The sequence below is a fragment of the Solea solea genome, chromosome 12 (genome assembly GCF_958295425.1).
Source record: "Solea solea chromosome 12, fSolSol10.1, whole genome shotgun sequence".
Classification (NCBI taxonomy): Eukaryota; Metazoa; Chordata; class Actinopteri; order Pleuronectiformes; family Soleidae; genus Solea; species Solea solea.
In genome coordinates, this window is record NC_081145.1 from 23,799,617 (window position 1) to 23,813,228 (window position 13,612).

Sequence of the window (13,612 nt, forward strand, 5' to 3'; positions counted from 1 at the left end):
GCCTTCATTTCTTTGCTCCATATTACACATAAATCATTCATCTAATTTTGGTTTGTGGACAAAACAAGACATTTGAGAACATCATTATTTCCAGATTTGACAAACAATTATCATCATTTAAAAAAAAAAAAAAGTTTTCTGACATTTTATGGACCAAAGACCATTTATTTAATGTACCAAACAGTTCTTGTAAATGATTATGTTACAGCTGTAAATGAGTCACTACATTAAATACAAATTTGCTTAATTAAAAAAATTAAAAATTAAAAATAGCACTTCCTTTCTTTTATTTCCCTCCTTTTATGATACCCTTCTCTATAGCTATTCTGAGAGTATTAACGTGTACGTGTGCGTGTCTTTAGTGACGACTCAAACCAGTGAAAGCTGTGAGAAATACATTCAGCAGGCCAGAAGTATTAAAAGCAAGAAAGCTGTTTAATTAATACAGGAAAAGTTTGTTTCAGAAACTTTTGAATGAAAAAGATTCTCTCAGCCACTTCAGCCCAAGCCCAAGGATTTGGTGGCATTATGTTCCTCTCTCTCTCATTCCCTACGTACAGCTTGAATTATGGGGTGCCACAGTGACTTGCCACATGTGGACAGCTGCCCTGGCCAAACTGTCACAAGTAAGGCAGTGTAGTGTGAGGCAAGGGTGAAGGAGACAGACAGGGATAACTGGTCAGGAAATGATTGTATGAACTAACCAATCACAACTAAGTTAACCCTTATCGTAACCCAACGCTAGTAAATCTAATCCTAACCCACCCATGTGCGCATACACATACCTTGGGATTTAAATAATAAAGAAACAAACTGTTGGCTTCTTCTGTCCTCCTGTCCACTCTGGCCATAAAAGACGCAGATTAGAGGCCACGGTATAAATGCACCATGTCAACCCGCAGCATTGTATCTTGTTTTCAGAAGAAAAAAACCCCATATGTTCAGTTCCCATTACCACATTTGTTCTGATTCTGGACCCGTATGCCTCGGAGCATAATGACGAGCATCATGACAGTTTCACTGCATATGTACTGTACGTAACTGCATTGTAAAGTGTGTTTATGAACACACTGGCCTACATAAAGGGGCCTGAAAACAACAACAGATGCACACGCCGCTGTTAAAGTTGTTTAGAAAAAGGCATATGGCAAAAATGCCACACACACAATACATAGGCAACACAAAGGCCTGAGCGTGTTCCCTGCACCAAGCTGATCACGTCTGTCAAAATGTCATCTGTGTCTTCAGAATCATTCTCCACAAGAGGAGGATTTCATAACAAGATAGACAGGCTACATTGTGATTCAGAGGAACGACACTGCTTACCTTCAAATAGATATTCAATAACAGACAGTTAAACAAAGATAAACAAAAACAAACCTGAACTATGAAAGGCAGTTTGTGTGACACACCCATGCTCGTGAAAGTGTGACATCCATTTTACATTTTCCTAGTGTTTCAAGTTCTTAAACATGACAGTAAGATACAGATGACACTTTTAGTCATAATGAGTTTCAGGAAATTTGCTCGCTAGTCATCTGCTCTCCTACTCGTGACAGTCTTCTGCAAGAGTTTGAAGAGTCTGATGGGTTCACAGCACAAATAGATGAACACAGTGGTCCATGGATCTTTACACCCCTACTATTGATTCTTGTGTCTATGATAACTCTGGCTGTGTCAGACCAGGGGTGTTTTCAAGAGGCTGTGGGTCCCCAGGGGGCCCCACATCAAACCAAACCAAAGCAATAGTGGCGTTGGGCTGGTTAGGGGATTTCCAACTATGGTTTAACTGCAGTCTCCTGTACGAAGCCGATCATATTGCTTGATTTGCTTATCCTGTTGCTTCTCAGAGGCTGAGTCTCTGAAACAGGTAACTGCAAAGCTTTGTGGCTCGCACACCTCCCTGATATCCACTGGCCAAGAACGATGCAGAGAAGGCTTTCAATGAGCTGGGTTGTAGGCAGAACATGGACGTAGTCTTTCAATTTCCTCGCTGAAGTCAACCGAGAAGTGGCAATGAATAGAATAGCCACTAGGGGGCAACTCCAGTAGTAGCAAAAACAATGGAAGTCCATGGGAATAAAATGAGCCCACAACTCATTTTATTATCATCAGTAAGCACTTCCATGATTAGTTTATGGTATCAATCGCTAGTTTCAAGTCTTTTTTCTTCGTCATTTTCCTGAATTTTGGTCCCATTTGGAGGAAACGAGAGGGAAACCGAGTGTGATTGACAGCAAGTGACGCCCTCTGACCTTCTGGTTGCACAACCTCAACACAGCGACAGCCAAATTGCTTCAAAGCAGGACTTCAGATTCTTATGAGTGACATCACAACCGGTTGCCACTTGGGGCAGAGTCATTCCTCAGTCCAACACTGAAGACTGAAAAAAGGCACATGCTGAAGGAAGGACTTGTAATAGAAGCAAAAAAAAACCTTTTCTTCAGGTTTGACATTTTGTCTTTGGCTGCAGGCCGGAAAGTTTGTGCCGAGTAAACTTGTATTTTCAGAACCATTCCTTCAATCAAGGTCAAGCCGTGAAAGAGAACTTCTGCTGGTGATTAGAAACACTCACTGGTTTCGTTGTTGTGGCCGATCAGTGTGTTTGTAAAACTGCGACTGTCACAAATGATGTAGGGCCTGCATGCATTTGCTGCTTTGTTGCAGAGAGACAGGAACAGACAGAGAGAGCAAGAGAAAGTAAAAGGAGAAGAGGGGAAGGGGAGGGCGCTCTGCACAAAGGAGAAGCCTGGATTAAGTCATGAGTGGCAAGCGACATAGGTTGGATTTTTAACCAGTGAGATCACATCCTTTTCCCTAAACAGAGGAGGAACTCATCCTCTGGTGGACAGGACTGAGCCCCAACACTGTCTATCTATCTATCTATCTATCTATCTATCTATCTATCTGTCTGTGTGTGCATGTGTGCATGTGCGTATGTATGTATGTGTGTGTGTGTGAGCGCGACAAACGGGACATCCATTATTGAGCTGAGACAGTGGCATGCAGCCCTGGTCTCGCACCCAGGAGGCTGCACACATGTCAGCAATCTGCACACTGAGGGACACACAGTGTGCAGATTGCTTGTGTGCCTGTGTGATCCTATGTGGGAAGTACTTAGTGTCCATTAGTGCTATGTGTGTGGATGCTTGTGTGTTTGCGGGTCAAGTAATGACAATAAGACCTTTAACCATGCACATGCACTTGTTTCTTCAGTTTAAGATAAAGCTGATTCTGGTCTATTGTCAAGTAGAAAACAGCGATATTGTGTTTTTAACACCTGTGCAACTACAACTGCAGTGTGTTTAAAGTAAGATTGTTGGCACCGGTCCATAATCATAAAGCATGACTTCTCAGGAAACACAATACAAGTTTTTCGTTCTTCGTTCCATATTCCCACACAGACACCTGTACCCACCTTTAGTTTTACTGTTACCGAATCAATTATTGATGCAAAATCCTCTTACATCATCATCCAGGAGAGCTGCTCAGCCCTGACCCAGAGCCAGGACCAATAAATGATGGCTGCAGTTTACAGAGCTGTGGAAAAGTAAAATTTGGACTCATTAATTTCACCGGGCCGGACCATGTGTCACAGTTAAAGTTTCTAAGAGAAAGTCGGTGCTAAATGGTTTACAGTCAGCCGAGGTTGTGCTTTTACTTTGGAATTTGAATGTGGCAGTGTGTTACATACTGTTGCTGAGAGTCTTTCCAGGAAAAAAGGAGCTCAGTGTTGTCAGGTCTCATTGCGTATAAATCTCGTTTCTTGAGGGAATTTTGTCACTCGATCAGCCTGAAGGATGCAGACTTTTTTTTTGTAAAAAGATTTATGCGACTAATACGATCATACTTTTGTCATGGAAAAAGACACAAATGCGGAGGCACTGGAACACACCAGGAATGCAGGTCTAATCTTGATCCCTGTCACACGTCTTAGTTACCTATCCATTTCAAGAGCATTCATCATGCTTATTGCATAAAAAAAGGAACACACACACACACACACACATAGCCCCTATGCTGCTGCCATTTCTCCTTTCCCACTTTCAATGCTGATGTAAAGGGATACAGTATGTGAAGCCAGCCCATGTTTCTGTTCCTCCCACACTCAACCCCTCCTGCCTTCCTTCTCTCCACTTCCAATCTCCAACCAGACATGACCCTATGTGTCTAAGGCAGGGTGGAGTAGTAAAAGTCTGGGCCTGGTGAGCTGAGGGGAGATGGTGCACAGATGGAGATGCTCTCCCCTTACAGCCTCACTGCTGCTCAGAAGAAATTAAAAAGATAGAGAGGGAGAGGGGAGAGGTTTAAAGAAGATATGTGGGTGAGTCAAAAAAGAGAAATAAAAACACTTGTAATGGGGATTTTCCTTCCTTTGGGAAACATTTCCTTCATAACTTTTAGCTGAGTTATTCATCCCTCCATCTCTTTCTCCCTCGCTCTCTCCACCCGCAGTCTACCCTCCCTCCGCCCCTCCATCACTCCTCTCCAGACTGGGCTTTCACTTTGGGGGGCCCTCTGCTTCCCTCTCGGCTGACCAGGGAGCTTTCAAGGTACCCTGATGGATGCTAATGCTGGACTCTTTCAGATCGTTTTACAGCCGGAGTCTTTGATCTGCCAGCAGGCCTCTCTCCACGGGCTGCCTGTCCTGAGAAAATGTAAATCCCCGCCTTACAGACACCTGTGAAAAAAATACAGCAGAAAGAGGGTCAGAAAAAGAAGTTACTCTAAAGAAAAAGGGGAAAAGAAACGATACAGTATTGTGACATTTAGAAAAAAAGGGGACATAGTTCAGATTGCAACAAAGAATGAGATGGAAATTGTGCCGGAAATAAGAGCGATTGTGGAAAAAAGGGGGGGACGGGGCCGCAGAGAAAGGAGTGCAGAAACTGAGACATGGCAACCAACAAAGACGAAAAAGAGGAATGGGTACCACAAAACAGAGAGACAGAAGGGACATGGACAGAGGCAAAAGAAAGGCTACAACGAGTAAAAAGAGGGAAAGTTCATCTAAAGACCCAGCATGGTAGACAGGAGGAGAATGGGTGCGAGAGAGAAAGCGAGATTGAAACAGTGGAGTTAAAGTTGGTAAAAGCAGAGACAGATGGACAATTTTACTCAGGATGAAAGACGGAGAAAGACAGAGTGAGCCGAGGCAGACGAATGAGGCCTGCTGCGCACCTCAAGGGCGGACGTGTCTGTACGGTTGAAAACTTAGGAAGAAGAAGTGTGAAAGAGAGCGCGGTGGAGGCGACTCGAGTCAGAAATGACCGCTGACTGCACTGAAAGTGGCCTCCCAACACCAGCGGCAGCAGGCAGTGCTGTGAATAGTGGGACTGCTGCTGGACAGCTGGGTGCAGCTGATGGGAGGACAGACTCTGAGGAAGAGTGCTTGTCTTCCTGCAGCCAGCTGCTGTGTCCAGAGGCTCGCAGTGACAGCATAAGGCTCAGAATTGATTGCCAGAGCTGGCAGTTCAATGGGGTGGATGGAGTGCAGTGAGGTTGACTTCTCTGAAGTAGCACTGTATACAGCAGCAGTGAAGCACAGCTGGCACGTACTGTATCCTCTTCTGGGAAAAAAAAAAAGAAAAGTGGAGAAGGAGGGAGAAGAGAGATCACCATTATTGTGATCCTCCCTTTCTTTCATTCTGTCTCTCTTTTGTTGCGCCTCCAACCACTTGCTTGTCATTTCTCTCCCAGAGAGTGGTGAAGGAAATGACTGTCTTGCAGAGAAACTTGTGTGAGTCCTGCTCTGTGCGTATCTTGCAGGTACACAGCTGTACACCGAGACGTGAGGTTGCTTTGTATAGCTGCGGTTCTTCTTGCACGCAGCACCGGTCTTGCATCTGCTGCGTGTCTAATGTATGAAAGAACTTCTGTGACCCAATCACGCCATGATTTTATTATTTAATTCGATTTAGGACGAGAAGGGACAGGGGAAAATATGTAGTGTGAATTAGAGAAAATAAAATCAGTTTGGGCACATCAAAGCCTCTCGAGATGAAATTCACCTCCTCTGGCATGATCACAGCTCGGCCTCTTCTCTGATCAACGCTTGAGTTTCCTCTTGTTCCCTCATACTCCTTCATATACCCACGCACCCCGCCGCTCTCCATCTCCCTCCACTTTCCTGTTGTCCTATCAAAACAGGAATGATGTCACGCTCATTGTAGCACCGGATGCGAAACAAAAACCCCGAGCCCAGAGTCCACAGTAGCAGCAGCAGCATCCTCCTGTCTGCATGTCTGCTCCTTGTCAGTCTGTCTGTCCGTCTGTGTGATCGGGGCACATCCGGCCATCCTGACTCCTCTGCAACTCCCCCAGGCCGCTTGTGTCAGGAGGAAGGAAGGAAGGAAGGAAGGCCCCGCGGTCACTCAGGAGGGAGGCTTTGGAGAAAGGGAGGGAGGAAGTGTGAAAGGGTGTCTTAGCTGGAGCGGATCCACTCCATTGGAGCCCTCTCACTATAGAAGGGCTGTTTGGAAACGGACAAGGCCGAGCGCAAGTGTGTGTCCATGTATGCTCTGTGATGAACGACATCATCACAGGAAGGAAGCAGAATTATGTTCTGCTGAGATAATTGTTTACGCCACTGAAATATTCAGCATCAGTGTAAATGTTGCTAGCCCATAAGCTAGTTGGGGACACTTGTGTGTGTGTGTGGTATGTGACTCAGTGCTTCTGTGAGTTCACTGTTCATCAGAGAGTGACAGCTTACCTCAGTGGAAATTCAACTGAGTCATCATGTTCGGTGACTGTGCTCGAGCTTTAGCACCTCTTTCTTCACATAGACATAAACACACACACACACACACACAGGGACATTTCAGTCTAGTCAGCTTTCAACCATAACTGTGCGAGAACACGCCTGACCTGTTTTCATCACAAGAGAAAAAAAAAAAACTGTCGCTTCTCCATGCAACGTGTGAACGCCGCCATGCTCAGTGTTATTTCACACAAGCACTCACCTCATCTTTGCACGACCACAAGATTTCAGGAAAGGAGAAAATCAAAGTGTAAAAGAGGTGAGGGAAGACAGTGAATCCTTGTTATTGCCAACAACAGGATTTCTCTTTTTTCCCTTTTCTGGCTTTGTTGCTGGAGAGCCGGGGCGGAATTAAGTGCACTGGAGACTGAGTTGGAAAAAGACATTTCCTGGTGTGAGCAGAGGGGTGGCTGGGAGGAAGACTGCCAAGCACAGAGGCAAGGAGGCAGCCACTGTCCTCCACTTAGCGCCCCCGCTGCTGCAGGTGTTGTGAACGCTAAAGCAGACTGGTGTTACTGGTTTGATCCATGGAAGCAAACAAACGCGGCCCAGTAATCGAGGAATGGTTGGCCGCTATGCTTGAAGAACATTGTTAAGTGCCTGTGGGAGCAGTACTTGACTGTCCCCGGCTTAGCCTGTGATTTGACTTTGCTCCTCTGCGAGGGAAGTGCATTTGTTGCTGTACATGATATACATCACTTTGTGTAAACAGAGGCTTGTAATCTGCTGTCAATGGAAGGGGAAAATCCAGTTGGCATAAGGTTGGGCGTCTGCAGCCGATCGCTTGAGACTGCATAATTACAGCAACAACAAAAAGAAAAACAATACACAATATGAAATAGCATTTTCAAATGAAAATTTATGACACTGTATCTGAGTGAAAGAGAAAAACAAGGCAACATTCCTTCCTATATGTTTAAAAGAGCTGCCCTTGCATTGTGTGCCAGTTGCAGTTAAAAGCTAAACCATAAGTCAACACATCACTTCCTGCATTGAGTCATTATTGTTTTATTTGTTTTGTAATTTCTCTGCTTTTTTGGTGTGTATTCAGCTGATAAGACTTACAGTCGGGGCTTGAAAAGGCACACCCTTTGCTGCTCTTGTTCAGCTACTAAAAATAAGCGGTGAAGTAATGTGAAAAACACTGCTCTATTTACATTCTAGTAAGTTACAGCCTCTACACTGCCTGCCTGCAGTGTTGAATCTGGGCTAAATGACTGAGGGGAAATTTCACTGCTTTCTCTTCTCTGGCCAAGCAACAGGGAGAAATGGTGAGAAAGTGGAGCCAGAGAGAGAAAAAGGCAAGAAGTGAGGAGTAAAGAGAGAATACGGGGGAGGAAGTGAAGTTGCCTCTGTTTTAATTGGTGGACATTGCAGGGTTAAGACATACCAGCGGATGCCATGATGAGATGAGTAGAGGAGACAGACAGCTGTCACCACCTCGGGACTTGTGAGTGTGTTTGTGTGTGTATGCACTGTGGCATCTCATTCCTTTCTAATAGCCAAAGGGAGGTGGAGGAAAGAGATACTGCTGGGTGGACGGCCGATACACATCTCTCTGGCTGAATTTATGAATGATTGGGATCAGAGGGGCACGTGGACGGATGTGTGCCCCCCCCCGTCATCACAAGTCCCCTCTGACGACACTGTTGTCCTCAAACGGAGCGAGTGAGACAGGCAGAGAGAGCGAAATGCCATGAATTTCAACAAAGCAGCTGTTATGTTTTATTACATTCATTTGTTGCATTTCCCCACTTACTGGTTAATTAGTTTCCTCTGTGCAGACATCACAGGCACACGTATAGATTTTTTGGCACATTTTGGCTGACTGCAACTCTACAGAAAAACCATGCACTTGGCTGTAATGTTGTGGGTTTGCAGCGTACGGATTGAAGATGCAACTAATTAAATGCCAAGAAACCACGTTGTGGTTTTTTTACTTCAACAAGCTCAGCATTGCTTTCAGAAATCAGAACAATGTAAATTCCTTTCTGCCTCAATAAATATAGCCCCTTTTCCATTGGTAAGAAAAACCCCACATACACACACACACTGAGAGGCGAGGGGAACATTCACATCTGGGTCAAATGACTGCAGTCGATGGGTTTTTATCAAGTCAGCTTTGCAGTGATGTAAACATGACGCACAGGTGCTAATTTTGTTCTCGTGCTTTTTTTTCTCGTGCAATCGAGACACTGGGTCTGCAGTGCAGATTAAAGTAAAAGACATGAACGTGGAACCGTTTCAGCATTGCCACTGGTCTCCATTCTGCTTTATTTTTTATCTTCTTATCTGCGCGCTGTGTTTCCCTCTTGTGTTGCATTTTCGGTAGCTGGATGACACTTCAATACAGTTTGATATTTCATTGCGATCTGAGCTGCTGTAATCATTCACTTGATTGACTATAAATTATTGATATAAATATAAACAGGAGAAGCTAAATTTCAGGACCAAACCAACCGGAACAAGGAAACACGATACTTATGTAAAACTGAAACGAGGAAATGCTAAAATAGTGTTTTTATTTACAGTGTATAAAATATGGAAATGGGCTATATCGCAGAGCAAATAACACACAACTGGCTCTGGTGTTGTGTCTACAATGCAGTCAATGGAAAAAAGTGGTTCCTCCTTTCAGACATTTCCTCCAATCATTATGCATCAGACCACCTGGAAGTGACGATTTTGCCACATTTATTCAATCACAAGAAAATCGTGTCAGACGATCTGTAAATAAACAGCTGATTCTGAATGAAACTAGTCACATATTTGATCACATTCTAACAACGTTTCAGTCATGAAATATAAATACAATAGCACACATTTGACCATTTACTGACTTTATGTCATTTTAGAGAAAGCAGAGCTTCCCTTGCTGTATTAGAGCAATCGCCTCTGGAGTCACATTATTTATAAAGCACAGCATAGAGAGTAGTAGTGTTTAATAACACATTTAAATGAGAGCTGGCTCGACAGTGAGAAGAGGCAGATTTGTTGTTTGTCTCCAAGGTTTTGGATTGATGCACTATGAATGACATGTGTGCCTTTGAGAACACAGGTCCTGTCACTGACGTCAGCAAATTTGTCATGAGGTCCTCGACTGTGTTCCCACTAAGTGAGCCACCACATGATTCAGATTTCAGATTCTAAAAATGCCTTTGTAGCAAAACAGTCTTTCTTTATGATCCGACAGCATGTCCTGTGATGTGTTGCTCACAAAGAGACATTTGACTACTGTCAAATGCATTCTGGGTATTTTACAGTAAGACTATTTCAAAGATGCAATTTTGTGGGGTCTTTTGTGACGATTAAGATTCCCATCTGGAGACTGAAAGAATGGTGGCAAAAGATGGAGGCCACTTCCATGTTGCATGAATATCTTCAACAATCTCTTTTTAAGCTGGCAACAATTTAGGTCTTAGTTGAGTAAAATAATCATGTAACACAGCCTTGATTAAGCCACTTAGGGAGTGATGGAGGGAAAAGTGGTGCGATATAGATAACTACCTTGAGGCCTCTGTACATAAGGTGGCCAATCTTCACTTGTTTCAACCGCTTATATCACAACTTTTGAATCAATTCAACGTGATAAGCTGCACGGTAGCAGCTAAGACACACCCAACCAGCTGATGAGAAAAACACAGCGTGGACTCACTCACATATTTTGCCACCCGCTCACCCTTCCCTTACCTCCCAAATGTCTGATGAGGAAAAATAAGTAAAAGGACCTTGTTTGCATCTTATCTGCAGGAAATAGCATTAGCCAAAATTGGACTCTTGGGCTGGGGCATGAAAGGGATGGCATGGCTTTGGCCATCATTAGTCCTGTCCCCCGACGTGCAGCCTGCCTCTGATCCAGAGCCAAGGCTGGGCAGGAAGGTGGAAGCTGGGCAGGAGAGGGTCGGTAGCCCTGGGTGGGCTCCACCACTTGGGTCCCGCTAATGGGCCGGCAACCATCAGCCTGGTATGTCGGTATGCAGCCGCCACCACTTGTGCCGACAGGGGGATTTTAAATTTATAAGATAGAGCAGACGATAGAGAAACAAGAGTGGCAACCCTGCCCACCTCATCACACTCACTGCCACTATCACTGACCGTCCACTTCTCATCTTCCCGTCTCAGACTGAAGTGAATCCAGCAGAGCACAAACTGCAGAAAGTTAGTTCTGCTCACACGGGTCTAATCTCAGTGCTTTATGTGTCAGTGTTTCCATGTTTCCTCTTTCTCAGAGGGAGAAAACAGTCTTTCTCAGCTCACTCACATCCCACAATGCCCTGCACTGCTACCAATGAGAATCTAGCCTTTTCCCAGCAGTTTCCACAATGACAGCTATTTTTCCCATGCTCTCTTTACAGAGAACCTATTTGGGGCATTGAGGCTATCAAATCAGCTGAGAATGAAAAAAAAAAAAAAACTCTTTGAGAAGTCGAGAAAAAAAAAATATTTCAATGGTCAAAGCTTAATTTAAAAACACTATTGTTTCTAACTGCACTCATTTCTTTGTATCAACTTTTTAACAACCCTCCCAGCACACTCTCCTTTTCAGAGACTGTATACTGAAGTCTTACGCGATGTTTCCTGTGCTCTCACAGACATTATGCGACACGAAAAGCACAGTGCCTAAATTTACAGCTACGTTTGTGACCAACGTGTTGGGGTGAATGGTTCATCAGGCCCCGAGGCAAACATACAATCTGCCTTTCAGGGTAACGACTGTGACAGTGACAGAAGCATATCACCTTTGCTCCAAGTATTTTACAACACAAGGCTCCCCTAGTAAAACAGCTCTGGGGCAGCGGTCAGCATCATAGCCCCAACAGACAGAAGACACAGTGTCAAGTGTCTAATGATGGGACACTCAAGTGTCCCCCATTGTACTGCAAAAATGTTGTGATGGACACTGAAGCACAGGGAGTTGAACAAAAACAGGAAGGCAAGAACATGTATATTCTATAAGAGCTCTTTGATACTCCAGCAAGAGGTTCTCACAACAAGACGAAAGGCTGCATACTGGCTGGCTTATCAGAAGACTACTATTAATACCAGTGAGACTTTGTCCCCCTGTCCCCTAAGGGAAAATCATGGAGGAAGTCATCGATTCTTCCCACCATAATCTCTGGGAAGGACAGACCTTGCCTCTTCCCTTTTGGGTGACGAGGGTTATTATTCTAAAATTGTGAAAGGACCCACACAAGGGCTATTTCTGTGTCTCAGTGTTGGCGAGGAATTAGAGACCTTAAGTCTGCGCCACTGTAGCACCAACAGACCCTCATTATTATGGCCTCCTAGGACTGGGGCTTCATCTCTGGCGATCATTTTTTATTAAGTGTTCTTTCAAGAAAAATAACATTGTTGTCTGTTTCTGCAAAAGCCAATGACCTGTCTACTTGATAAGGACCTCTAGTGGCAGTGTGAGCAATAAAAGACAATTGTCAGAAGCGACAGCGCCAGTAGCATGACGTTGTTATACACTATGAACTCTATAAAACCACAAAACCTCTGAGGAAGGAGGGAATGGGTGTTACTTTGACACAGACGACCCCTGTCCGCATCCTCTTTCCTTTTAACAACCAACAATGGTTTCTTGTAATCAAGACCCCAGACTTAACGTGTAGTCAACCCACTGGTTTCTGTGTGTAATCACACAACAAGCACCATATTCACAGAGAAACAAAGTGCATTTTCTCCTGTGATAATAATAACGAATCATAAAAATAAAAACATTTTATTGAGGCGGTACGAAACAATGTCATCCTGTTGATGATAACGACAGACCTCAACTTCCTCATATGGGTCATTTTACAGATTGTTCACACATGAGGCTCTGAGAGCCCAATGCTAAATCCCCCTTTTTACACATTTACAGAAGGACAAACTAATTTAAAGCATAAAAAATACACATCATGACCAAGATCTTTTGTCTTTTCACTTGAAAGAAACTTGTTGACTTAGACCCACCCCTGAGTAAATAAAACAAGTCATTTAACCCTATTGGACCTGGTGTACTAGACCTTCATCACGGTAGTCACATCACAGACTCCTACACTGTTGCCATTACTTTTTAGAATGGCTAGTAGTGGAGGACTCCAACAGTAAAACACAACTATGGGTCATAATAAAATGCTTGCACACATGGTTTTAGGCTCAACTGATGCAAAACAATGAAAACACATCTCTCACAATTTTCTTTTTGCACTTCCGTTGATGTCACTGTAAAGACATCATGTGTTTCCTCTCTATTTCTTGGCTGAGTGTGTTTGTTTTATCACATGAACACTGGTAAGTCATTTTTCAGTGCTCAGGTGTCACCATGGTAAATTGCCGTGGGAATAATACACAAGCCCTTATATGGACATCCTGGGGGTGTGTGTTTATAGGTCACATATTCAGGCTTGTGTTTTTTGTTGAGTCACATTTTTTGTAGTGATATAAAGTAGCAATAATTGTGCAGAAGTCACAAAATTAGACCGCTTTTCTTTTCTTTTTGTTCATAAAAACGAGCCAAGTGAACTGTGACATATTTCCAAATTTCACACCTTCAACCCGATTCTTAACATTTTAAGTATATTTTGTGTTTAAATAGTTAGTGAAAATTGAATTTTTTTTTCATCAGATTGTCGAGGTTGTGCTGAAAAAAAAGGATATAAGACACTCTATCTTACATATACTGCACGTTTGAACATAGTAATTGAAAAAAAGAGTTCTGAGGGTACACACACTGATATCACAGTCTTGAACGGACGTTGAATGCTTCTAAACACCCAATCCCATAACAGCTGTAAAATTTCTTTTACAGTTTATTTGATGTACTTTATCAGTGTAAGATAATAACAACAACTAATTCCTGCC

General features: G+C 43.6%; 1 long non-coding RNA gene across 2 annotated transcripts in view; it reads right to left on the reverse strand.

Moving 5' to 3' along the window:
* Window positions 1-416: 416 nt before the first annotated feature.
* Window positions 417-13,612, reverse strand: part of LOC131469713 (uncharacterized) — a 97,689-nt gene continuing 84,493 nt past the window's right edge. Inside the window, exon 4 of one of the 2 annotated variants that reach the window (XR_009241829.1) lies at window positions 417-4,681. This is a non-coding gene — a long non-coding RNA (uncharacterized LOC131469713). Of the gene's footprint in view, window positions 4,682-5,740; window positions 6,387-13,612 lie in introns of those variants that run through there. The other variant, XR_009241830.1, reaches the window with a different exon arrangement.